The sequence below is a fragment of the Protopterus annectens genome, chromosome 13.part0 (assembly GCF_019279795.1).
Source record: "Protopterus annectens isolate FY-2018-M chromosome 13.part0, PAN1.0, whole genome shotgun sequence".
NCBI classification, from domain to species: domain Eukaryota; kingdom Metazoa; phylum Chordata; order Ceratodontiformes; family Protopteridae; genus Protopterus; species Protopterus annectens.
In genome coordinates this window covers 899,829,780-899,853,126 of record NC_056747.1, presented here as the reverse complement: position 1 = coordinate 899,853,126, position 23,347 = coordinate 899,829,780, and the positions used below count along the sequence as shown (strand labels likewise).

Below are 23,347 nucleotides of genomic sequence, written 5' to 3'. Positions count from 1 at the left end.
CATTTCCTCTGATTCCTCTTCTGAACATGAATGTTCCCTTCCTCCCTATGAGGATTCTGATGCTGAAGAATCTGTCCCTTCAGCCTCTCCTCCTGAGGATTATTCTTTTGGGGAGACCCTGCATACTATGAGGGAGCATTTCCATTGGGAGAGCCAAGATTACTCGGAATCCAAGAAAAGGCTCAGAGACTTCATTTTAGTACCCCACCACAGGCCCCTTGCTATTCCTTCTGTTTTAGACATTGTAGATTATATTTTTTCAGAGTCCGGTCTATCTCCTGACACTCTACCACTAGCTCCTGTTACACCAGACAGATACAACAGGATTCCGGATTCACATAAATTTCTTTACAAAAACCCTGCTGCTGACCCAGAAACTATTTCTCAGGGTTCCAAGGGGGTCAAGGCTTCCACTGCAAAAAACCCTATCCCCTCTGATAGGGATTCAAGGGCCCTGGACAGATGGGGGAAAAAGATTTATACTTCTGCTACCTTGGCTGTAAGAGCTTTAAATTGTTTGTTTCATATGCTTAAATATCAGCAATATCTTATGTCACTGCTTAAACAGAAAATGTTGACAAATTCAGACTGTACAGAAAACAAAGAAATGCAGGATTTATTGCATGCAGCTGAACAAGTGGGAAAGCATGCTTTGCAATGTGGTTTTGATTCTCTAGAGGCCTCCTGCAGGGCCGCAGTTACAAGTTCTGTCATCAGGAGGCATGCTTGGTTAAAAGAACAGAATCTGCATGATCATGTTAAAGCAAAACTATTAGATGCTCCATTACAACATGATAGCTTGTTTGGTGTTAAAGCAGAAGAAGTGTTGAAGAAAATGGAGGACATAGCTAAATCTATGCAAACAGTGAAGGATTTCTTACAGGTACAGCCTCCCAGAATTAGCAGGAACTGGCCTGTAAAGAATTGGTCCTTTCCAGTGTCAGACAGGCCACAAAGAGGCAGATACAGACGCCCCAGAGGCAGATCACAGCCCCAAGGCTCATACAGGCCTAAGCAATGGGGTGCTTCTACCTCTAAAAGTGGAGAGGAAAAATCACAGCCATACAGGAAACAGCCTCAATGACTTTCCCCTGCCAACACCAAGCACATGCCTTCTGGTAACTCCTTTGGGGGGAAAACTAGCACTTTTTTCACAAAATTGGCACATGATCACCCATTACAAATGGGTCTTAAATATCATATCTCAAGGTTACAGGTTCCATTTTCACACCCTGCCAATGCCAAATGGTATGCCAGACCTGCCATGCAATCAATGGGCAGAGGCACAAAAACAAGTTTCATCCCTCATGGACAAGAGAGCCATTCAACAAGTACAACAGCAAGAGCAGGGACAAGGATTTTACTTGAGGCTATTCTTGGTATCCAGAAAGGACAAAGCCTGGAGACAAATACTGGACCTGTCTATCCTAAACACATTCCTGGATATTCCAAAATTCAAAATGTTAACTCTGCAGCAGCTTCTGCCCATGCTGGGCAAGAAGGCTTGGCTTGTGACTTCAGACCTAAAAGAGGCATACCTGCATGTCCCAATCAGACAGTCATGCAGAAGATACCTCAGATTTATAGCTGGCTCAATGCACTACCAATTCTCTGCACTGCCCTTTGGCTTATCTACTACGCCCAGGGTCTTCACAAAATGCCTGGCACCAGTGATTGCATTTTGCAGACAAAGAGGAATACAAATATATCCTTACTTGGACGACTGCCTTTTTCAAGCAGAGAACAAGGACACTCTGCTGCAGTATCTGGCATTTGTAAAAAGGTTACTAACAGGTCTAGGGTACACAGTAAACGAAAAGAAATCAAAACTCGTACCCTCTCAAGAGATAATATTCCTGGGTGCAAGCTTAAATACAACTGCCCAGATGGTTTATCTCACGCCAGACAAACACAGACAACTGACTACTTATTTCAAAATGTTGGCAACAACGACCCAGTTATCTGCAGGCTTTGGGCTTCATGGCATCCTGCATTCTACTAATTCCATATGCTAGACTGCATATGAGGAAACTTCAATGGTATCTAAAAAGTGTTTGGACTCAACATTGACTTACTAAGTACATCTGCAAGCACAATTCCAGCCAGGAAGGATAAATACTCTGGCAGACGAACTAAGCAGAAACCTAATGGATCCCCACGAGTGGAAATTGGATCCACAAGTATTCAGCGTGGTAACAAAGAACTGGGGATGCCCGGACATAGACCTATTTGCTTCCCATCACAACTGCCAACTACAGAGATTTTGCACAAGGACTTATCACAAGCAAGCATGGAAAGTGGATGCTCTTTCTTTCAGCTGGAAAAATCTAACATTATATGCCTTTCCTCCTCTGCCTCTCCTCCCCAAGGTTCTCCTCAAGGTCAGACAAGAGAAGCCAAAAATTATACTGATTGCCTCAGACTGGCCCCGCCAGCACTGGTACCCAATCCTAAAGAGCTTGTCTCAGTGCCCATCTTGGACATTACCTCAAATGCCTCACTTATTGACCCAACAAGACAGTCAGATACTGCACAGCCAACTCAGGACCTTAAACCTGGCAGCATGGCAGATAATGTAGCCATTCAAGACACACCTCTCTCTAAAGCATTGATGGATGTTGTTTTGGAGGCCAGGAGGCCTAGCACCAGAAAATCTTATGCGGAAAAATGGAAGAGATTCTGTGCTTGGAACCAGCACAAGGTATTAACAAGATTGTTCCAAATATTCCTCATATTTTGCAATACTTAACTGAGATGCTGGATAAAGGCCTTTCCTTTTCATCAATTAAAATTCATGCCTCTGCCATTTCAGCTCATTACAATACAGAACCACCTATTTTTTTTCACATCCATTATTAAGGCAGTACCTCAGAGGGGCCAAAAACATAAGACCTCCAAGGAGAGCCCCAGTACCTGCATGGGACCTCAACTATGTCTTGGAAAAACTCACACTGCCTCCGTTTGAGCCAGCCTCTGCAGCTGATATAAAATTCTTATCCTGGAAAACAGCTCTGCTCCTAGCAATAACCTCTGCTAGACGAGTCTCAGAGTTACGGGCACTCATGGCTGTGGAACCTTTTTATCATTTTCCATCATGACAGGGTTTCTCTGAGGACAAACCCTACACTTATGCCTAAGGTAGTGTCCAGTGTGGCCCTTGACCAAACAATTAATTTGCCTACCTTTTACCCAAACCCACAGAATAAGGGTGAGAGACGTCTGCATTCTTTGGACATTCACAGGCAGCTGCACTTCTATTTGGACAGAACCAAAGCTTTCAGAAAGACTGAACAGCTTCTAGTGGCATATGCTGCAGGATCACAAGGAAAGCCTATCTCAAAACAGACTATTTCAAAGTGGATAGGCCACTGCATTCGTTTCTGCTATTCATTGCATGGCAAATCAGTGCTTAAGAGTATTAGGCCACATTCAACCAGAGCAACAGCCACTTCAGCAGTCTTCCTCAGAGGAGTACCAACCAAAGACATTTTGGAGGCTGCAACTTGGAGTCCAGTGCATACTTTTACAAAGCACCATCACTTACCTCTCTACTCTAAATCCAGGGCAGGCTTTGCCACTGCAGTTCTGCAGGGCCTTATAGCCTCCCCTAATCCTATTTAGCACCAGCCTCCCAACCTTAGCTTTGGGATTCAACCCAATTGTATTGACTGCAACAGTGAAACATGATGAACATAGTACAGTTGTGTACCTACCGTAAATGTAGATGTTAGAGTGTATTCACTGTTGCAGTCCAGCTTACCCTCCCACCACCTCCCTTTTCTTTGCTTGGACTTATCTGTACTTCTCTATTCTATACAACCTATGTGTGGTGTATTTGCTTGTAGATGAAGGAAAAGTTGTTTTTTTTTCTGTATGCATGCTTTTTGGCATAATTTAGCCTACCATTTTAGGGGCACCTGACATCTGGGGCAAGAAAAACTGAAGAAAATGGCGTCGGCTGCATCTTTTATACCCCTGGTGCACTGACGTCAGGGAGGAGGCAACAGCAACCAACGCCGGACCTAGACTTTGGAACTTGGGCTGACTGCGGGTAGCCTGCCAGCAGGATAACCCAGTTGTAATGACTGCAACAGTGAATACACTCTATCATCTACATTTATGGTAGGTACACAACTGTACTGTACATGTTTTTTTCCAAAGGGGATAACTGTACATTTCTTGGCATTAAGCTTGAGCCCATGGCTCTGGCACCAGGCATCTGTTTCTGTAAGGCCCTTTTGTAGAATATCCACATAATTTGGGGATTCAGTACTGGCTCCCAGTTTGCAGTCATCTGCGAAATTTGTTAGCCAGAGTCCCTTAGTGTTGGCCTGTACTTCAGAGAAGTTGATGCCAAACAAGAGTGGTCCCAGGACTGAACCCTGATGTTATTCCACTTGTCACTTGTCTTGAGCTGGATTTGGAGTCTGCTACTTTTACAGTCTGGGTTCTGTCATTAAGCCAGTTGGCAACCCATCAAGTGACGTAGGGATTTATGCCCAGCTTAGTAAATTTATCTATGATTCCAGAGTGGGGGATGGTGTCTATGGCCTTGGCGAGGTGCAGATAGGCTGTGTGGACAGCCTTACCCTCATCCACAACTCTGGAGACTGATTCGAAGAAGTCAATCAGATTCAGGAGACAAGCTCGGCTCTTCACAAACCCAAACTGGGTGGGGTCCAGTGTTTGAAGATTGGCAATGTCTTTGTTTAAGTTCCATGGTAATGCGTTCCATGCCCTTGCAGATCAGGCTTGTCAGACTGATGGGACGGTAATTCCCGGGATCCAAAGTGGATAGCTCCCTTGTGGAGTGGGATAACTGTAGCTGTGCGCCACTCAGTGGGCACGAAGCCTGAGGTGAGGCTATGATTAAACATGACACTTATTTGAGGTGCCAGTTCATTTTGTAGTTCATGTAGTACACAGCCTGGGATGTCATCTGGTCCCATGGATGCTGTATTCTTATCTTTGGAGAGTGCGGTTTCTACCTGTATGGCCGTGATTACCGGAATTTAGCAATCTTTTGGTATTGAGATGGGCCCTTTAGGGAGTGAGAGGGGGATGAAGTTGGCACTCAATCAATCTGCCGGGATATTGGCAATATCCTTGGGATCAGTATATTTAATGCCATTCTGTTGCAGCTCAGAGCAGATCTGAGGATTGCCATTTAGATTCCTGACATAACTATAGAATGCCTTGTGGTTGTCTTTGGAATCTTTGGCAGTTTTTTCATAACTAGCTTTTGAGGATTTTATGAGGGATCTCAGCTTCTTACTGAGGCTGGTGAGGGAGTTTTTTTCATCCTGGGATTTTCCTCTTTTCTGCAACAGTTTCTTCCTTCTGTTGTATAGCTTGTTTATAGCAGGGGACCACCAGATTGGCTTCCTTTTTTTGGAGAAGAGCATCTTGGTTCTATTTGGCATGGCACGATTCATGCACGAGTGGATGTGCTCGTACAGTGCCTTAGTGTAGGATTCTGCAGTCGAACTTTCAGATCCCGTCTGCACGGGTGTCGTGAAGTTTGTCACTTCTGACTTGAGTAGCATGAAGTTGGCTTTGAAGAAGTTTTGTAAAGAGGTTTCCTTACTGGGGGGGTGGGATGTGGATGGTCAAGGGTGATTTGCTTATGGTTAGACCTGACCAATGAGGGGGTGACCACTGGTGTGGAGCATCTGTCTCCCTTGTTGATAATGACCAGGTCTAGGATATTGGAGCCCCTGGTGGGACAATGGATTAGTTGATCCAGTGCTTTGGAATTTATGAATTCCAAGAACCGTTTGGAAAAGGAGTTAGTACCCTAGTAGTTTTCCCAGTTAATGGCAGGGTAGTTGAAGCCAGTATTAGGGTGTTTGGTTGTATCTTAATATTTTCCAGTATGTTTAGATAGGTGTAGTGAGAATCTTGAGGCATGGTGGGGGATCTGTAGCAAGCTACAATTTGGATTGCAGTCTTACCTAGTGTTAGTTGCACCTGCAGAATTTCAGATGTATTGTGTTGGGCAACTAGCCTGGAGGTGTGAATATCCTTGGTGAATATGGACACTCCTCCACCTTTAATGTTTCAGTCTTGGTTTTGTGGCTGAAAAGTGTGGTAAGAGTTGTAGCCTGGTATTGCAAGGGTGCTCTCTGGAGCCTTGAACCAGGTCTCAGTTACTGCACCAGATATCGATGTTCTCCATTTTTAGGAGTACCTCGAGAGAGTGCATTTTGAGGTTTAGACTTCTAGCATTGAGTAGCATTACCTTTAGATTTTGCATGCTTGTACCTGTTACGGTGGTGGTTTTGTCCTTTGAACTTTGCCTAAAAAAGACACTATAGGGGTGGCAAGAGCCTTAGCCAGTAACCTGAATCCCTGGGGCGACAGGTGCAGACCATCTCTGGCAAAGCATCGTGGTCTGTCAATCATGTCGTCCCAGGCAGACAGATACTGGATCCCCTTTGAATGATACCAGAAGCTTAGCCAATAGTTGAAGTCAGTCATTTTGTCCTTATATTGTGGTATCATTCTGGGCAAAGGCAGGATGCTACTCAGTCATCACGGCCTTATTCCTCTTCCTCAACTACTACTCCTTTAAAGATAAAAAAATGCACCCTCTTCTTCTGAGGAAGAATTGTCTAATTCTGACCAAGAAGGCCTAGATTATGCTTCTCAAATTTCTTCTGTCATTTGCATTTGAATCGGAGGCAAATAAAACTTTTATCCTTTGACTCCCCTAATGAGGAAATTTCCTTTGGAGAATCTCTTTATATGAGAGGGTAAAGAGGTATCTGACTCCCAAAAAAGATACCAATAACTTCAAAACATGGACACTGCTAAGCCTTTTGCTATCCCCCCAATTTTAGGTGGTAGTAAGATGCCTTTTTAGTTTGTTCATTGTCCCCCTGATTTCCAAACCCTGGCTTCTAAGAAGCCTGAAAGGTTTTACAAAGTTCTGGATGTTCATAAATATCTTTACAAAAATCCCACTGTTGATCCTGCTGTCATTTCACTGGATCCTGGCAAAGGAACTAGAACTTCTCCTTCTTGTAATTCCATTCCTAATGATAAGGACAGCAGAGCCATTGACATGCATGGCAAAAAAGTATGCACGTCTGCTACTGTAGCTTTTAGAGCTGTTAATTGCCAAACTCTCATGATCAAGTTCCTTCAATCTATTCTGAGCAGTATGGGACAGATTTTGGCTAACCTTCTTAAGTTTTGACTTTAAGGCTAATGGACATGCTTAATTCTGCATCTCCGGTAGATAAAAATCCCATCAGATGGTATGAATGCAGCATCTGTTGTTGCTGCTTACGGGTACTGTTATAAAAGGCATGGTTGGTTAAGACAGCATCCCTTCCCAGAAGATGTAAAAGCTCAATTACTAAATGCTCCCCTAGACAAGAACTTAGCTGGGAAAGCTTCTGTTTAAGTTTTTCAAAATGTTAGAAGAAAGGGTGGAGTCTCCAGTGAATTCTTGCCATTTCCTAAATTTCAGAGGAACTGTCCAACCAGTCTAGGATACCTTTCTCATAAACCTGCCAAGTCAGGTCAGCAAAAATCTGGAAAAGAGCAATTTAAAAGGAAATGGCAAGAAGACTTCAAAAGAAAACCTAATATATTTTGGATCCAATACTCAAAGAAAAAACTTGATTAGCTTTGCAAAGTAATGCCTTTTCTCCCCCACCCTGGCCTCCTTTGCAGAATTTTAGGGAACCTGTCTCTTTGCATTCCTGCTTGGCAATCTATAACTACAAACAGTTTGGCTGTAGATATTGAACATGGTTAAAACTCCAGTGGGCATCTTTCCCCACTCCCTCAAGAATCCTTCAAACCCAAAATGATCAACTTCACTTGATTCTGCCATTTAATTCAGAATTAACTGCTTTTGGGGGGGGGTGTAGATCCAGTTCCTGCAGTTCAGTGGGGAAAAGTGTTTACTCAAGACTTTTTTTTTTCTTGTAGCCAGGAACGACAGCGCCTGGAGTTAATTCTAGATCTATACAGACTAAATGTGCATTCCAAAAATTCAAAATGGTGACACTTAACTTTACTCCTATTTGTCCTCAAACCTTTTTGGTCACTCTAGACCTAAATGATGGTTATCTTTGTATTGCTGTTATGAAGGTCATATCCTTTTTGAGATTTTTTTGGTTTGGGATTGCAGTATCAGTTTTGTTCTTTGCCTTTCATTGTGTCTACCACTCCAAAAATCTTTACCAAGTGCCTTGCTTTTATTATAAGCATACTGCAGATTTCAAGGCATACACATTTTTCTTTAATTGGATGATTTTCTGATCTTGGCTTCAATTAGTCAGGAAGTTTCCACAGCCTTACAATTTGCAGTAAGTCTTTTCTACCACCTGAGATTTATCCTGAAAACCACCAGCCCTATGTTTGACTTGGTCTAGTTTTCCTGGGATGTCTTTTCAGACACATGATGACGTCTTTTCTTCCGCCACAAATCTCACAAAAATATCATCTGAACTTCCTTAGTCTTTCTCTTCAAGATCATTTCTAGGAATTCTAGGTGTCATGGCTTTTTCATCCTGATGATAATCTGTGCTAAACTTCTTATGAGAAGGATACAGTGATTCCTCAATTCTGTTTGGGCTCAGCACTCTCATCCTCGGTATCACCCAATTATAGTTCTCAAGTTTGTAAGTTTGTATAAAAAAAAAATAATAATTTAGTGGACGAAGTAAGCTCTGTCCAACACCATAGTCTACTTTTCTCTACCCTTTCCCTCTCAGGGAGCATCCGTTGATGCATCAGACTTTGTTAGGAGTGCTATTTTCCAGGGTGTCATGGTACAGGAAGTTTCAGAAGCACAACACAAATGCAAACACATTAACCTGAAAGAGATGACAGCTTGTAAAAATGTCCAGAAAGCTTTAACTCAGCTGTAGTTTCCAGGCACTGTATTAGTGGTGACAGACACCACCACTTTAATGTGGTACAGAAGCAGGGTGGAACAATGTCGTACTCCCTTCGCAGAGTGGCCATGATTGCGTGGGACTTAGCTGTTCAACATAGTTTATTCCTTCAGTTGTCTTGCATCCCTTCAGAGCAGAATATAGTGGCACACTCCCTGAGCAGATCAATTCAGACCATATTAAGTGATTGCTACACTGTGAAGTGGTCTTTCAATTAGATCTGTTTTTCCTCCTAACTCAGCAGGCAACTGAAACAGCTCTGCTGCAGAACTTTATGCAAACTGGCCTGGAAGTAAGAGACCTTTTCAGTCCCATGGACAAGGGATGCTCCTTTTTGCCTCATTTCCTCTCGTTTCCAAAGTTCTTCGAAAGATAAGGAAAGACTTACCAAAGATGTTATTGATGACCCCCTTTTGGCCCAGACAACACTGATTCTCCCTTTCCATTTAGTTGGTGAACTGCAATCAGCAGAGACTTCCTCACATAAAACAAGGGATCTCTGTTAAATCCAAATAATCAAAATCTGAGACAAACTGTTTGGATGAATTTTTTGATTCCTTTCAGGCACTTTTTTTCTGAAGACAATGTAGCAAGTATTGGAGGAGGTAAGAAAACTTGCTACTAGGAAGTTTTATTTATCTAAATGGAAGAATTTATCTTTGGCGCCAAAATACAGTACAGGACCCATCTCAAATGAGAGCACCCTTGGCTTTTCAGTACCTATGCGAATTGCTCTATTCTGACCAAGTGCATACTTCAGTTTTGCCACTGGTCCCTCTTCTTATCTTTAAGCTGACCATTTCCTAAAGAGGTGCTTGCATGTTAGAACACCAAAAAAAGATGGTGACTTCAGTTTTTGATTTGAATTCTGTTTTACAAAAGTTAACTCACTTTCCCTTTGAACCTGCAGCCAGCTCTTCTCTAAAATTCTTAACTTGAAAGATTGTATTACTGGTAACTTTAACTTCATCTAGACAGGTAAATGACTTACAGGGGCTTATGGCTATTCAACCTTCCTTTTTCAAAGGGACTAGGTGAGTTTTAGAACCAGCCCTTCCTTTTATATCTAAAGTGGTTTCTGAATTTACACTTAAACTATCCACCTCTTTACCATTCACCTTAATCCACAAAATAAGGGAGAGAGGATTCTTCACTGTCTGGATGTTCATTTACATTTGGTATTTTATTTGGATAAAACTAAAAATTTTAGGAAAACTTGTCAACTTTTTGTATCTTATGATGAAAGACAGGGTAGCTAATTTGTAAATAAATTATTTCCAGATGAATTTCTCTTTCCGTTTAGCTCTGCAATTCCAATACAGGAAAAAAATCTTCTTAAGAATGCAAAGGCTGATTCTATCTTGACAGTTGCATCGACTGAGGCATTTTGGAAAAATGTTCTTTCTAAATCCATTTTAGAAGCATTTACTAGGTCCTTTGTTCAAGTGTCTCCAAATATTATACACTGGATTCCCTTTTCCTAGAGCCAGAACTGGTTTTGCCAGGGCTGTTCTGCAGGGCATTTTGGAGAGTGGTTCACCTCGCTGCCCCCTCTTTTTGTGCTTTTGCAGTTGTCCCATGCATGAGGATTACTGCAACAGTAATTTTACGAAGAGCACAGTGCAGTTGTGTAGATAATGTATTGTAACAATAATGTTACAATAGACCAGTGTTGTAGAGCATATGCCATCGATCTTTTCCCCCTGAATGATCTCTTCCATGGCCAGAGTGGGGTATCCTTTCCCCTCCTTATCTATTCCATTGTTTTTTTTTGTTTTAGGATATGTGCTTTAGTCTTCTCCCTTAGGAGCAAAAAATCTCTGCATTTTTGCACATTCACATGTCCCTGTTACACTGGCATCCCTTCTCATTAAGAGTGGGGTGTATTGCATGCAAGGACGAACACTGGCTTTGGACATATTGGTTTCCTGGCATACAAGTCCCATCTGTGGGGGTTACCACAACAGTGATCTATTCAAACATCCGCTGTTGTAGTAAGTTATCTATACAACTGTTTTTCTTGTTATTCACTTGTGGGGAATTAGTGTCATGGAAGAATTTAGTGACTGGTTTAAGTAATATTGGTCTTGTGGGATGATGGGGCAATGGAAAATAATGTCAAAGAGCATGTTTTTTTTTTATTCAACAAGAAACATCTTTATTAAATTATCAGTTATGACATAAGCAATCCTACATTTATATAAATGAAAACAAACCACACTGACATAATTTTAGTTGCAAACATTGTATGTTAAGTTGTCAATCTCGCCTTCATTCTTGCTGGATGGGTTCAGAGCCGAACCTCGGCTCCGACTCGGCCACTTACTAAAGCTCAAGAGCTAATTTTACCTTCTCGAGGCAACCCTATATCCCATGATGCTAGGCAATAACTACCCAGATCTCGTTTGCCGCTTCGCTGATGAGGTGCGTTTTATTGGCTCTTGGCAAGTGTTGGGATTTTCATTACTTCAAAGTCACCTTTGAAACTTAGCCTTCCCACTCCCTTTCTTTGTTTAGTTAGCTAACAGTTATATTACACCCCTTTTCCCGTTAGTGCTAAATTTTTTTCCCCTTTTATCTTTTTAATCCCTTCCCCTACTTTAGGCCTTAGGCCTGCTCCTTTCCTAGTTCCTGACAGGGATTCTCTGCTGTGTCTGTGGTGCGCTTGTGTATCCCTGTTTAACTAGTTTGCTTGGATTGTGTGTGTGTGTGTGTGTGTGTGTGTGTGTGTGTGGTGTGTTTGTGTGTGTGTTTTACTTGTGCCTTTTCTTCGACAGTACTATGTCGAAGGACACAAAGGTCTCAGGCTTCAAGAAGTGTGACTCGTGCTGTCAGAAGATGTCTCTAACAGACGGTCACACTTCTTGTGTTTACTGCCTGGGACCCCTGCACCTGCAGGACTCTTGTTCTGTGTGCCATGCATTCAGCCCAAGAGTCCTGCAGGAGCACAGGAACAGATTAATATTAAGGGGCTTATTAAAGCCCGAGGGCTCCCCACCTAAGTCCGTACCGGGGAAGCCCTCGAAGCCAGCAAAACCGTCGGCTCCGAGTCTTAAGCCTTCGGCTGCTGGCTCATCATCTGTTGCAACATCGGCTCCAGCTGGAGCCGATGCTTCGGTGCCGCAGCTTCCAACTTTGGCTCCACTCGGCGCCGATACTGCTGAGCCTTTACTTTCACAGTCGGTTCCGGCTGGAGGTGACATATCTTCGTCTCCATCCATCTCCAGTAAAAGATCCAGATCTCCATCTCTTGAATCGATCCATTCGGCTCCAGGGTCGCCCTTGCTCTCGGAGCAGAGCCATTGGAGCCGTTCTTCTCGGTAGTCCAGGCTTTCCGACCATGACCTCGAGAGAGTGGTCAGTAGACTGTTAAAGTCTCAGGCACTGGCCCAAATGCTTCATAGCCCATCTCATCAGACAGTGGCTATTTCAACTCTACCTACTATTCCTCCTTCGACTCTCCCTCAGAGTTCGGAGCCGGAGCTCCTCTGAGCCGTGACTGTTGTAGCGTCGGAGCCGATACCTCCCCCTTCGGCTCCGTCGTCTTCTGCTCCGATCTCCTCCTTGATACCTTCATTGGAGAGATTCGGGTGCCTGGTCTCTCTCTCGCCGGCACCGAGGGGGCAAGTGGCATCGGACCCTTGTCCGACCCCGTTCTCCCTCTCAGAGTGTCGGCGCTGATGAGCTCAGCCCCGACATCGGCTTCGGGGCCGTCCCTGGCGGCCTGGAGTTCCTACCTCTTCGAAGCGGGAGCCCTCTGGCCTATCTAATAGGGGAGCCTTCGAGGTGATGAGTGTACTAGCCCCAGGGCACGGTCAACAGTCAGCTCCATCAGCTCCTCCCACTACAGTGCCTGCTGACATCTCTTCCCACTCTCTTGCTCCCGGACCCAGAGATCAACACCTCAGGTTTCCCCACTGGGAATATCTTCCTCTTCCGAGGCTTCTCCTGACCCTTCAGGTGAACCTCCATGCAAGAGGACATGTAAGAGGAAGCATGTGGACTCCCCTGAGTCCATTACATCCGATACCAACTTGGATGAGTCAGAAGGATCCCCAAGGTCCCCCTCTGAGGATGTCTCCTTCTCAGACGTCCTTGAAATCCTGAAACAGAGGGGGAACTGGTCTTCCCTTAATCCTTCTGAGGACGAGTCGGTTTACCTGGAGGCATTTGGTTCTCGACCCTCCACCTCCTGGGTATCTCTGCCTTTCGACCCCCTTATGGACGTGGTGGCACGGAAAGCATGGATGGCTCTGGATTCGGTGGAACCCACCCCATGGAGGCCTTCTAAATTTATTATGGCTCCAGCGGATAGGCAATTTCTAACGAAAGGTGTCCCGGTTGATTCCATGGTGGTGGCTGCAGCCACCAAAAAGGAACTAGCCAATCCTTCAGTACCTATCCATCCACCTAACAAGGATTCTAGGACTATGGATAGGTACGGCAAGCGGATGTTTTCTTCAGCGACCTTTGCCATGCGGTCGCTGAATTTTACTTGTGTCACTTCACCTGCCTTCAGAGAAATGTTCTCAAAGAGTTGGGTGAAGTTTTACAGGATCCGTCAGCTGCTGGGTCCCAAGAGAAAATCAACTCACAGCTGGGAACCCTAAACTCCATTGTTAATTCCTCCATGCGGCTCATTTCCTATGCAGCCGATAGAGCGAGTAGGGCTGCAGGCACAGGTGTGGCCTTAAGGCGTCAAGCCTGGATGCAGTTTTGTAATTTTGCAGACCCCTTCAAGGCATCCTTCACTAACTCCCCTTTTGATGGTTCGACGTTGTTCGGCCCTCAAGTGAAAGACACCTTGACCAGATGCGAGCAAGATGGCAAGACTCTTTCTGCCGTAGGAGTCCGTTTCTCCATCCCTTCCAGACCATATCCTAAGGATCAAAAGGGTGGAAAAATGTGGTTCCGCAAATCACAAGGAGTCATGCCTGATGCAAGAGGTCAGTTTACCCCCAGAGGCAGAGGGGGTAACAACAACAGACGCCACCCAAGAGGCAGAGGGGGTCCGCAGAATCAGGGTAACAGAGAGTCTCTCTCTGACAAACCCTTCCAACATCCCTGAGATGTTGCCCGACTGTCCACCTTCAGAGGCAGTCGGGGGAAGATTATCGCTGTACCCAAAAGGCTGGCTCTCCCTTACTTTAGACAAATGGTACAGTCGGTTATATCCGAGGGTTACAAAATTCCCTTTATCCAAACCCCAACTCAACAAAAGGGATCCCTTCCAGATGTTCCACGCAGTCTAAGGGAACAAGCAGTGCTAGAAATTTCAAAACTACTAGCAAAAAGGGCCATCCAGCCAGTCCCAGCAGACCAAATAGGATCCGGAGTCTACTCAAAGTTCTTTTTGGTACCAAAAAAAACACGGGACTGGAGACCAATATTAGATCTCAGCAAACTATACAAGTTTGTAAAAAAAGACAAGATTCCGGATGGTCACGCTACAGTCCATTCTACCCTTTCTGGGCAAGGACAATTGGATGTGCTCTGTGGACCTTTAGGACGCGTACTATCACATCAAAATTCACAGGCGCTCCAGGAGGTTTCTTCGCTTCCGGCTGGGGGCCAGTCACTACCAATTCAGAGCCCTGCCCTTTGGTCTCACTACAACCCCCAGAGTGTTCACCAAATGTATGGCAGCGGTTACGGCTCACCTGAGGCATCAAGGATTCCAGGTGTTTCCATATCTAGACGACTGGCTCCTCACCGCCACCACCAGGCATCAACTTCTTCAGGCCAGAGATTACACCATCCACATTTTTAGAGGGCTAGGAATCTCTATAAATTTGGAAAAGTCTGCCTTGTCGCCTTGTCGATCTATTACCTTTATAGGCGCCAACTTGGACACCGTGCAGCATTCAGCAAAGCTAACAGATCAAAGGATTTTAGATATCCAAAATCATGTTCATGTTCTGCTTCAGAGCGACAGAATTCAGGCCAGGTATGTCCTGAAAGTATTAGGGCTCATGGCAGCCGCCATCACACTTCTTCCTCTTGCCCGTTTTTACATGCGTCTTCTACAGTGGATGCTTTTCGCCCAATGGTCTTTCCAACAACTCCCCATGCACTACAAGATCATGATAACTCCAATTTGCAAAAATCATCTCTCTTGGTGGATGAGCTCCCATCAAGTCCATCAAGGCAGACCCTTTATTCCCCCATCTCCGGTCGCCACGGTCACATCGGACGCCTCCCTGATCGGTTGGGGGGGGCATTTTCAGGGCAGGACAGTCCACGGCACATGGCAACCTTTCGAATGCCACCTGCACATAAATGTCCTGGATATGAGAGCAGTGCTTTTGATGTTGCAAGCCCTCCAAGACTCTCTTCCCCTGGGGACTATTGCAATCCGAACGGACAATATGTCCATAGTGTGGTATATCAACAAGCAGGGCGGAACCAAGTCCTATCCCCTGTGTCGAGAAGCTCTCAGACTTTGGCAATGGGCGATCTCTTCTCAGCGGTTTCTGATAGCAACGCATATCTCCGGGAAGTCCAACATCATAGCGGACAGGTTGAGAAGAGCTATCCTCATGCCACACGAGTGGTCTCTCAAACAATCTGTGACGGAAGAGATTTTTTAGAAGTGGGGCCTTCCTTGCTGCGATCTTTTTGCTGCACCTCAAAACAGCAAATGCCCCGACTTCTTCACTCTCTTCCCCCTGCCAGGCCATCCCCCCAGAGATGCTCTAGTCCACGATTGGCCTCGGGGACTTCTTTACGCCTTTCCACCCCTTCCGTTAATATCACAGGTAATTCAGAAAGCAACCGCCTTGAGAGCCAAGATGATTCTCATTGCCCTCGACAGATATGGTTTCCGTTCCTGCATCGTTATCTCTTGGAGCAGCCTTGGCATCTGGATCCAGTGCCAGATCTTTTGGCCCATCAGTCGGGACAGCTGCACCAATCCCTTCATTCTGTCAACCTCACTGCTTGGTTGCTCCACTTCCGTCCCTAGCCAGGCTTCCTATGATTTCAAATCTAGTCAGGGATATTACAGTAGCTTCCCTTAAATCTTCTACCAGAAGGATTTACACTAGTAAATGGCAACGTTTTTCCTTCTGGGCAAAAGCTAGAAATATAGGTCCGTTCACTGCTCCAATTCACTCGGTCTTAGATTTCCTAGCTGAAATTTTTCATTCAGGGTCTTCATCCTCCACAGTAAAAGTTCAGTTGGCAGCCATTTCAGATTTTCACATAGGTCTGTCGGACTGCAGTATCATGTCCCATAAGCTTTGCAAAGCATTCCTGAGAGGTGTCTTTTTACTCAAACCTCTGTTCAAAGATCCTCCACCACAGTGGGATCTAAACCTAGTTTTAACATCCTTGATTCTACCTCCCTTTGAACCTGCGGCTTCCTGTTCACTGAAATTACTTTCCTGGAAAACACTCTTCCTGGTCGCTGTTACATCTGCTAGGAGAGTATCTGAACTTCATGCCCTCTGCATTCATCCTCCTTACTTAGTCTTCCACAAAGACAGAGTTTCTCTAAGAATGAACCCCTCTTTCATACCCAAGGTGGCTTCGCAGACAAATTTAAATCAATCAATTGACCTCCCAGTTTTCTTCCCTAATTATACGAACAGGGCGGAGCAAAAACTGCATTGTCTGGATGTTCATAGTCAGCTCCGATATTATTTGGACAGAACTAAACAAATCAGGAAATCTGATCAACTCTTTTTTATCTTATGCAGAAAATAGGAAAGGCTTTCCAGTATCCAAGGTAACCTTGTCTAGGTGGCTCTCTTCTTTGATCACGTATACTTACCAACTCAGAGGTAAAGAATTGCCTTCTAGGCCAAGAGCCCATTCAACTAGGGCACTAGCCACATCAACAGCCTTTCAAGCCAGACTACCAATATACACTATTTGTGCGGCAGCCACATGGGCTTCTCCTCGTACCTTTGTATCGCATTACAAATTGGACATGGCCTCCAGAAGCAGGGCAAACTTTGGTTCCACCGTTCTCAAGAGTCTGTTCCAATGAGCCACCCAGGATGAAGGTGCTAGGGACGCGGTCCCATCCAGCAAGAATGAAGGCGAGATTGACAACTTAACATTGAGATGTTATGTACCTACCATAACGTTCCATGTTAGTTGTCTTCTCTCACCTTCTTTCTTGCGTCCCGCCCACCATCCCTCTAGCCTGGACAGACCGAGAAGTTTTTCCCCCTTCTTTGAAGGGTCCTGATCTTGCATTTTCAGCCAAATACCTTGTCCTAGGGTAACTTCAGCTTAGATAGCGATCCTTTTGGGGTTATCCTTTTCCTCCTCCTATCCAGTTGGAGGACTATATTGCCTAGGTTGTTTTTCAGCTACCAAACGAGATCTGGGTAGTTATCGCCTAGCATCATGGGATATAGGGTTGCCTTGAGCCGGTAAAATTAGCTCTCGAGCTTTTAGTAAGTGGCCGAGTCGGAGCCGAGGTTCAGCTCTGAACCCATCCAGCAAGAAAGAAGGTGAGAGAAGACAACTAACATGGAACGTTATGGTAGGTACATAACTTCTCAATATCACTTAGAATCTATCCAGTCGCTATCAAACATTACATAGCTCATTCAAATTCTTCCTTCTTTTAAACATCATTCCTCATCTGCATGTATTCCCACAATTTCCATTTTTATGTAATTTGCTCCTACCCTTTTCTAAAGATCCCATTTCCAGTTGTTCTATTCCTATTACTATATTACTACTTTTACTACAGTTTGTTTAGACTTAGATTTCCATTTCCTAGTAATTGTTTTTTTGGTAGCCACCATAATTAGACTCACCAAGGTCTTACTATGTCTAGGCAATTCCGATTCATATTATAGCTCAAAAAATATTTTCCTTGGTCATACCAATTTGCTCCCCCAGTATTTCTGACAGAATAGTCTGCAGGGAATTTTTAAAGTTAGCTGACTCATTACACTCCCAGAAAGTGTTCCCAGATTACCTTTTTTTGCCCGATCACACCTCCAACATTTGCTGTCTACCTGAGGAAGAATTCTTTGGAGTCTTCTTGGGGTATAAAAGATAACTATGTAAGCACTTCCAAGGAAAGATTGTCAATCTGCTAGAGTTTGTTGCATGTTTGGGAGACAGACATATCCCCCCATTGTTTTTGTGAGTTGCTTATCCATTCTGTCTTTCCAATCCTTATGTAACCTTTCCCTGATTAATTATTATAGTTATCTTGCTATACTTTATATGCTGTAGTCATTATTCCTTTATTAACACCAGCTTCTGTTCTAGATTCTGATAAAAACTAAACCAGTGATGGTCTTTCACTTAGGATCCCCCTTTTTCTTTTCTTTTTGCCTATACTCTGATCTCAATCCTTGATAGGGAAGGCAGCCTTTAACTTGCAGACCAAATAAATTCTTGCCCTCTTTCCATTTTATTACCTTTCCCTCTCTAATTATTTGCTCTCAGTACCTTGATTTTTTACCAGTTTTCTCCACCAGTTTTCTCCACTAAAGTCCAACCTCTTCTTACCTATTGTCTGTATCCCTAATTGCAGTCATCCATATTGGCAAACTCTCCTCTCTCCATTCCTGTGTTGGTTTAGTACTTAGCATACTTTCTGCCATTTTACAAATATAATATTCTGTATTGTTATTGTTATTCTCTGTAACGATCTGCATCCAATATTCCAGTCTCTCCTCCTTGCTTGAGCTTCCTCCATTTTGCCATTATGCCTTTCCACTTTGAATTATAGGTTTCTGCTTGTGCTGTGTATAGGAGCATTAACTGTATAGCTCTGAAATATTCCTTCAAATCAAGTAATCCTAGACTGCCTTGCTCTATTGGAAGATTTATCTTATCCCATTTGACTCTTGCCGTCTTCCCCTCCCAGATAAAATAATTCAGCTCTTTAGTAATTGCTACCCACAACTTCAGCTGTGATTGATAACACTATGCCTGACCTGTGTATAAACACTAAATGGACTAATTTTAACTGCTTGTAACTTGCTATCGATATCCATATAAATAGAGATTCCAGTTTCTCAGTTTTTTATTATCTTTTTAGTCTGTACCCATATATCCTTAGCTGCCACGCCGGAATCCTTTTTAATCCATACATCTAAATACTTAATTTTATCATGTCTCCATAAATATGGATATTGCTGAACCAATTCATGTGTGGGTACATAATTTACAGCTATAGCATTTGTTTCAGCTTGGTTAATTTTGTATCCCAAAAAGATTTGAAACCGTTTCAAAATGTTCCACAACACTGAAATGTCCTTTTCTGGTTTTATCAGGAGTAAAATAAGATCTGCAAATAGAGCTAGCTTTTCTTGACTACCATATCAATTATATCCTTGAATTTCTGAGTCCCTTATTTTCTTTGTCAGTGGTTTTAAATATATAATGCAAATAACAAAGGGGAAAGAGGACACCTGTGCCTGGTTCTTCTGTTCGAACAGAAATTATCAGAGAGGAACCCACCCACTTAAATGTTTACCTCTGATCCCTCATATATTCTCCTAATCAACCTTATAATTTTATCAGGGCATGCAAATGCTTCTATTTCCCTGCTCATAAACTCCTAGCTTACTCTGTCAAGTGCTTTCTCTCTGCATCAAGACCTACCAACAACAGTGATATTTTCTTACACTCTGCTTCCCTCTGGATCATCAGTGTTCTGTTAATGTTGTCAAAAGTTTGCCCTCCCCTCTGTTGTAGCCTTGACAGCAACTCCAGAGTGGGGTTTAGGCACGTACTCTGTGGCTGTGCCAGTGCCCTGCTTGGGTTTGGGAGAACCATCCATTTTGAGTGCAGGAGATACTTCTAGAGGATCTTCTGAAGGTGCCTGGGGAAAGAAGGCCTTTTGTGTGAAATTATATACTGTTCCGAAGTCATTCATCCCTTAGGGACATACCTAGAAAAAAACAACAAATCACACTAAAAATAAGGAAACTGTTTCTATCAGGAAAAATGATGTTATTACCCTGGCCAGGAGTCTTACATTCATTCAATGTTGGGTGCTTCTCTAAATAGATCTTCCCCTTCCTCTAAGGAAGAGGATGCATTTTCTGAAGAGTTTAACAAAGGAGAGTTCTTACCTCAGGTTTCTATAACTCAAGACTGTGATTCATTGGATAGTGGGCCTGAGGTTGTCCCTATGGAAGCTGTCTTTTTTTGTGAGACTGTTTGCAGGCTAAAGGATGTATTTGTTTGGGAACAAACATGTTTCCCTTGAGTCAGACAGATGTTATGATTAGCTTGAATAAGTTCCTAACTCTGCTCCATTCCTATTTTGCTACTGTCAGAGGATACACTTAAAGGAGTCTGCAGTGTTCCTGATTTTCTCTTCATCAGTTTGTAATAAAGCAGATAAATCATGTAGCGTTTCATAAGCTAATAAATGTCTCTGTACTCATCTTACGGTTGACCCAGCTGCTGTCATGCCTATTGCTCTGGTAGCAAAAAAGCATCTTTCCTTCTGGGGATAAGCAGGTTTGGTGGTTGGGTAGACAGTGTGTAGACAAGACTTTTCTCCTGACACATTTGCCTTCAAAATTCTGAATTACCAGAGCTATATTTTGAAGTTTATTTTAAAATGTGCCAGTAGCTTGGAAGAATTATTTGCTTCTCTCATCCCTGAAGGTAAGTTTTATGTGAATCAGATTGTGTCTAAACTGTCTCAAGTTTCTAAATATGTTTTAAAGTGTTTATGATTGTGCTGATACTGTTTCAGTTACTGTTTTGAGGAGATTTGTTTTGGTATATAACCAAAACGTTTCAGATGAGTTAGAATTTTGACCTCTCCCCTAGATACAGACATTGTATTTGTCCTACACAGGTCTTCAAGCAGTGGGATGAGAGAAGCAAATTAATGCAGGGAGTTTCTAGGATTTTTCAGGTTCTTAGATTCTTCCCTTCAAACCCTCTGCCCATTTCAAAGAACCGAACAAGCAGAAAATGCAGCCTAATAATAGGCAGGTGCCCAAGAAGAAGAAATCGCTAGAGGGTAACAGCCTCAAAACTAAACAGGGAGATTTCCCCAAAAAGGGTCAGACACCAGCTTCAGCATGATTATGCCAGAAACCTGGTCATCTTTCCCCTCTTTCCACCCATACTTCAGTTTTTGCTTCCACAGTGTCTGCCCTCAGTGCCCTAGTTTGGTGTCAGTCTCAGATAATTGTTGTTGGAAGGTGACTCGAGGGTTACAGGTGGCAATGGATAGATTTTCCTCCTCCTTTCAAGGGAAATCCCCCTAGCATGCCCAACCAAACAAAGTTGTTTTCTTGGGTGCTCCAACATATGTTAGAAACAGATGTCATAGAGTATGTTCCTGTAGAACACTTGGAAAAGGACTTTTATTCCGGAATATTTGTGGTGGCAAGAAAGGAGCACTCGTGGAGACCACTTTTGGATCTCTCCTTTCTCAGTCTGTATTTGAAGATTCCATTGTTCATTATGTTGACCGTTCATTCAGTGTTGACACTGTTTGTAGGCCACTGTTTTATGGTATGCTTAGATTTCAAGGATGCTTACCATCACATTCCAGTCATACAGAAATTCCAGAGATTTCTAAGATTTTACGTATCTGGGTCACATTATTAGTTCTCTGCATTATTCTTTGGGTTGCCTACTGCACCAAGAGTTATGAGCTCCAGTAGTGGCTTATTCCCAGATTGCCAGATTTCCACATTTTTCCTTATTTAGACAACTTACTTATTTGTGTAGCGTTCTTACTCAGATGCCAGGAGTCCGTAAATGTTTCATCTTGCCTTTCCCAATCTGGGGTTTCACGTAAACTTTCAGAAATCCTTCCTGACTCAGTCACACATGAACTTTTTTCTAGTGTGCCTTATAGACACTGTCATGCAAAAAGTATTTTTACCCCAAGACAAGGTGGCCGTAAAAAAAGTATTCCCAAACTTTTCTTGTTTCTCCCAAGCTTCAGCCAGGGAATTCCTCAGGATACTAGGTCTTATGGCTTCTGTGACCCCAATGATGCCACTTGCCAGACCGCACAGGAGGACGAGTCACTGGTTCCCAAAAAATGTGAACCCAGCATTTTCACCCAAATACCAGTGCTGGGTTTTGTAACTTCAGTGGTGGTGGGGAATCAGATGGTGCTCAACCCAGGACTCCCCATTTTTCTTCCCATTCCAAAGCAATTGGCTATTACAGAGACTCAAGATTTTGCTTGGCGAATATGTCATCTTTGATTACAGACAATACTACACTGATGTGGTAGATAAACAGGGGGGTATCCTGTCATACTCTGTAGTCTGAACACTTGGGAGCTAGTTCTATAGGTTTCTCACATACCATCAGAACAATACATTGTGGCAGGCAAACTCAGCAGATCTTGGACAGAATGTCATGAGTGGAAGCTCAGTCCAGAGGTATTATAGGAATTGATCCAGATGGTATGAACAGCTCAAGGAGATTTGTTTTCCTCATTTCATAACAGACATCTAGACAAATTATGTTCCTGAAATCCTTTCAGTCAACTGTGGAGAACAGATGTTTTTATTCCCCTGGTCAGGGATGTTCCTTCTCGCTCTTGCACACTTTCCAATGGTTTCCAAGGTACTTCTTAAGATTTATAAATATTTACTAGAAGTTATTGCAGTGACTCCCTTTTGGCTGAGGCAGAATTGGTTTTCCCTTCTTATTGAATTGGCCAAGGGCAGTTACCATAAGCTTCCTCACAGACTGGATCAGCTCACATTGGCCAAAAAGGGTTTTACTTCCCAATGTCAGACAACTTCAGCTGACTGCCTGGATAATTTGATTTTGCAGTAGCAATTTTTTTATTGGTTCCTATAGTTGTGGTTAATTCAAGATCAATTCCCCTTTTATTCTTTTGGGGCAAGAAAGTCCTGAAGATTTTTAGTCACTCTGACTGATTTTGTAGTTCCCTCCAAAAGGGATTAGCTTATGGGCAATCAGAGTGACTGTGTGGGAGAGGGTTAGAGCTTTGGGAAGCTTGACGGGTGCTGTATGCTTAGCAAGATAAACCCCATAGACTTCTGCAGTATTGAAGAATTCAGATATCTACACAACTGCACTTTAGCAGTCTGACAGCATGTACAGAGGGATATCATAATCTTGGTATTCCACTTCATCAAACCTACCATGGTATACCTTTTTCCAGCAAAAAGAGGAAGATGACATAAAACCTATTTTGAGTAGAGAAAAAGGCCAAAACTGATTAGCTATTTTATGTATTGTATTTATGAAGTTTTGGTATTCTTGTGTCTGTATCTTTTTTAGTATTTTGGGTTCTGTGATGAACCCCCTGCTGAAGGCTTGGCCTCTTTTGCAGAATCCAAATGATCTTACTAGACCTGAGTCCTAGCCTTAATTTTCATTTAGTTGCAAGGACTTCTTGAACAGTAGAGTAGAAGTGAGAACTTAGGTCAGGAAGGAACTCGGGAGTACATGAAGCCACCTCTTATTATGTAAACTTGTATTGACAT

The 23,347-nt window shown here is 43.3% G+C and overlaps 1 protein-coding gene across 3 annotated transcripts in view; it reads left to right on the top strand.

Moving 5' to 3' along the window:
- Window positions 1-23,347, top strand: part of NBR1 (NBR1 autophagy cargo receptor) — a 1,427,595-nt gene that overhangs the window by 402,504 nt on the left and 1,001,744 nt on the right. The window lies entirely within an intron of this gene.